Source organism: Miscanthus floridulus, unplaced genomic scaffold, assembly GCF_019320115.1.
Source record: "Miscanthus floridulus cultivar M001 unplaced genomic scaffold, ASM1932011v1 os_1828, whole genome shotgun sequence".
Taxonomy (NCBI): domain Eukaryota; kingdom Viridiplantae; phylum Streptophyta; class Magnoliopsida; order Poales; family Poaceae; genus Miscanthus; species Miscanthus floridulus.
In genome coordinates, this window is record NW_027097939.1 from 1 (window position 1) to 4,557 (window position 4,557).

At 42.4% G+C, this 4,557-nt stretch overlaps 1 long non-coding RNA gene across 1 annotated transcript; it reads right to left on the reverse strand.

The window, feature by feature from the left end:
- Position 1: 1 nt before the first annotated feature.
- LOC136534341 (uncharacterized) lies at positions 2 to 1,797 on the reverse strand. The gene is made up of 3 exons (XR_010778703.1): positions 1,601 to 1,797; positions 1,389 to 1,489; positions 2 to 48 (listed from the first exon to the last, which is right to left on the reverse strand). It is a non-coding gene; the product is annotated as an uncharacterized lncRNA (long non-coding RNA).
- Between the last annotated feature and the right edge of the window lie 2,760 nt (positions 1,798 to 4,557).

The window sequence follows — 4,557 nt, forward strand, 5'->3', positions numbered from 1 at the left end:
GCTTGTAGGGATCCCATGATTGTTGTCTTGGAAATACTGGAGTGTGCTCTGCAGATGCAATAGATAGGTCAACTGCATTGCAGATACAGTAGCTAATGCTGGTACTAAAACAACCAACAGCACAAAAGCACAAAACTGAAGACAGAGTCTTCCAGCTTAAAAAAAAAATAACTGAAATAACAACCATGATGATGAAAAACCTAAAGACAATTATCTGTTAGCCACAGAAAATTAGTATTAAGGGCATGTATTAAAGGTTCATTGATCACATGTCCGGCTAAGTTTTGCTAAATGCTAACTCAATATCTCCACTGGAGAGATATGGTAGACAAGCAGCTTCAGTTGCAAGATTTTCACTTCACCAATCAAAGTGTAAATACACCCAAACATAATTCAAAATGCTTGTTTCGAATTCTAACTAAGGGTGTAATTCGGTTCATGTCCAGAGCACGCCAGAACTCACTGCACCTACAATTAGCCTCTGTTTGCTTCGCAACCTAACTTGCGGCATGCTGAATTCACGAAAACAGCCGCATACACTTTTTGGTCGCCCTGCTTGCGGCATGGCCAGTTCTGGTCAAGAACCAAACAGTCCCTAAGTGAATGAAACTTTTTTGAAGTTATCATTTCGAGCTGAAACATGATTGACTAACTCAGTATTAACACACTGTGGCCCTAGAAACAATTGCAGACCAAAAGAATGGAAAAAAGAAAAGAAAAGTTATAGGTATTTCTGCATAGCCTCAATAAACAAAGACAGGTAAAACCCCAGTCTCACAATATGAAAAGTAAGTTTCATTATCTAAAAAATGAAAAGTAAGTTTTGTACCTAGATTCCATCTCGTTTGATCTTATCAGGACAATCCAGAGGGATACGGTTCTTATCAGCCAGTAACCATTTCCCAGATTCACCAAAAAAATAAGGGGGGCTAAGTTAAGCAAACTGGGCAGGGACACAGGTGATTTATGGTTTCCCAAGGAGGTAACATTTGTGGATGTCACAGGGCAAATTGTGTCTCAGCATTTCTCTTATCTCCCAGAACGATAGAGTTGACCAGAAGAGACGATTTTTGCAGACTTTGTGCAGGTTTTTAGTCAACAAAAAGGCAACATGCTCAATTGTTCACATCAATTGCCTTGGGAAAACCACTAAGCTTCTTTTAGGCTGAAAGAAGCTTATTTGGTAACAGGCCATTATACACAAATCAAAACCTTCTGCCTCAGTGTCTCCCTTTCCTTTAGGATCATGTTCAATTGTTTATTTATTCTGAACTCGATAAACTATAGCATACTTGTAATGCCTCCCGAGTTTTGCTTCCTAGATAAGCAAGGTAGCATAATAACTGCAGCTACGGCAATATCTGAACCTACGGTTTCTCCGTCCTTACCGCTGCCGTAGCTGCTGACGCCGACGGAGAGGCTCCCGGAGCACCGGGGCCGTGTCAGGGGCGCGCCTCTTCTTCCCGCCAAAGCATCCTCCGCCCCAGCTCTGCAAAATTCACCAAAGCCACATGACCTAATCAGCACGTGAAGGCGGGAAACTAATAACTGACTAGCTAACACGTCAAGACTCAAGAGGATGGAAATGAGCCGAGCGTACAGGTGAAGGAGGGGCCTTGGGGGGCGATGCAGCGGGCGGGCGGTGAACGCTGCCCGGTTGAAGGCGGCGGCGGCCTGCATCTCCGCCGCCGTGACGACGCGACGTGGGGTGGGGATGGAGGGGTGGGTGCGATGGCGGCGAGAGGAGGAGAGGCGTGACCGCGTGAGACGGAGTAGTTGGGGATCGGATAGGAGGAAGGGGAAGAAAGGTGGCCGGCGGCGTGGTTGGTGGGTCCGTGGGTGCGAGTCGTATTTTTAATGGACCGAATTAAGGCCCGACCCATGAGAATGACCCTGATTCGGCCCACTAATGGAGGACTTAAATGGTCTACAAATTGAATAATTTGAACGTCCGCTAGATATGCATACCGCCAACTTAAAAACTTAAAAACGGAGAGATCTTTCAAATAATTTATTAATTTTTTTCTCAAAAAGAATATTCATGACGGAGAAATTAGGAATGTGCAAGGAGCAGAACCTCAATGAATTTAACATAACCTTTAATGGCATGTCTAGAATAAGCAGTGAACACGAGGTGATCCACCAACAATGACCCGATAGCGTCATCATGCCATTCATGTGGTCAGTTCGAGAACGCATGAGGCAGGACAATCTTGTAGGGCCATTGAGGCCGTCCCCAACGCTCCACTCTGGACGTTGGCTTCATATCGCCACATCGGTAGCAATCACCATGGAGGAGACAGTGTAGAAAACTGATAGCTTGCAGAACTGCAGAGAAGCTTGCAAAGGCACCAGTGGTTTGGGAAAAAAAAAACTATGGTCAAAGAGAGAATGAGAGGGGATAATTGAGGGGCAAAAGACACAAGACGCATCCAAGACGTACAGCTATGTTTCGTACTGCTACGATGTAGTCGTAGTACCATGTTGGTTTAGCTAGCATGTCATACTCTCTCTCTCTCTCTCTCTCTCTCTCTCTCTCTCTCTCTCTCTCTCTCTCTCTCTCTCTCTCTCTCTCTCTCCTGAAACCACTGCTCCATGGTGGTTAGCGTCGGGCTTGCTCTAAGGGGCTATTTAGATGCATGTCTACTAAAATTGTCTAAATCTACCAACAGGTTACCTCAACTCTGTTTGGTTTTGACCTTGGTTATCTTATTCTCATAGGAGTTGTCTTCGTCAGCTGTTGGGCGCCAAGTGTAGGAAATCGAATGTTTGGGTCTCCTCACAAAGTTGCCTGGCTATAATCACCATGTGGCATATCGTCATCTTATCATTTTCTCTCCTCATCTTCCTCTTTCCTCTCTCCCACAGGCCACAACTCTTCTCCCTTGCTTTTTCTAAATTAAGGTATGGGTGCAGGCTAACTTACTAAACCATGGGTATATTAATGGGCAAATCCTTACCTATTGGGTTCATATAGGTACGGGAATGGCTCTGCTCTACCCAAACCTATAAACTCATAGCTATATATACACGACATGAAACTATAATTTAAAGCCTTCCCAACCTAAGTACTCCAAAACATGATCCAACTAGCACACCTAGTGCCATATACATGCCATTTTTTGTTTACATTTTGTTACATGTTTGTAGTTCCATTATTTTCTCATATAATCATAGTTTAATGCATGTGTGCATTTCTTCTCGGTTATGGGAAACCGTACTCGTGGGTACTTGGTACCCATATGAGCATGGGTATGGGCACAAAATTGCACCCCGCACATGGGTATGGGTTTCTTAGCAGGTAAAAAAATATGATGGATATGGATATGAGTGGGTGATACCAATCTGGTACAAACACATTGTTGTCCGTATAAGTAGGGCAAACAAAATAGGAGAAAGGAGAATTTGTACATGAACTAGGGGCAACTTCATTTTCATAGGGACCGAAAATTGACAATTAGACATATGAAGCCAGGTCAATGGCACAATTATCCCTCAATACTTACTCCATTCTAAATTATAATACGCTTTGGCTTTTTTAGACACGTTCGTCTTTTAACTATCACTATAACACAACATACTTTTGCCGACACTTTCTATTGTAGGTAAAGGGTACCTTTGTCGACAGATAACCTCCCGCGAAAAGTTTTGCCGACAGTTTAGAAACAGCCGCGCTAGAAGCCGTCGGCGAAACTTTTGCCGACAGTTAACAGAATCGCCGACACTTTATATGTAGGCAAATGCTCTACCTACGCCGACAGTTGAAACCTTTGTCGACAGTTGATTCTTTGCCGACAGTTAAGACCTACGCCGATAGTTAAGGCCTTTGCCGACAGTTTGTATGTTGGCCAAACGATTTCCAAGGTATTTTACAAACCATACCCTACCAAAAAAAAAACTATCGGCAAAATATAATTATAATTAAAATAATTTAACAAATCCACTTTTGCTCATATAGAAGGCATCACATTGAACAAATTCACTTGATTTTTTGTATAAATAATATATTAGATCTTCCATACATACACCAACTTGATATATATATATAGCAAGTCAAGTACATAGAGCCATATAGGTCCAAGATATAGATTAGTCAGTTACATACATATATAGACATAGTACAAGTCTTATATTAATTGGTTATGACTAAAGCTCCATGGTTGCTGCCACTCCAAAATATGGTTGCTGCCATATGGTTGCTGCCACTCCATGGTTGCTGCCACTCCAAAATACTTGAACACCAGCTTCGTGCACATATGGTTGTTGCCACTCTACAGAACATGTAACAGCTCTTTGATCGAACCTCAAAAGCTTGCCAATCCAAAATACTTGCAACACCACATAGTACCTAACATGAAAAAAATGTGAAATATCACTGCAATGTGCTCTGTACATTAACTCCTAATATGAAATGCACAGTATGCCAAATTCCAAAATTATGGGACACATTTATATTACTATGTGTAGATGGCACCTTGAATTGACACATTTATATTACAGCAGCTAAGAGGACCTTGAATTGACACATTTATATTGCTATGTTTTCAACTCCATAAG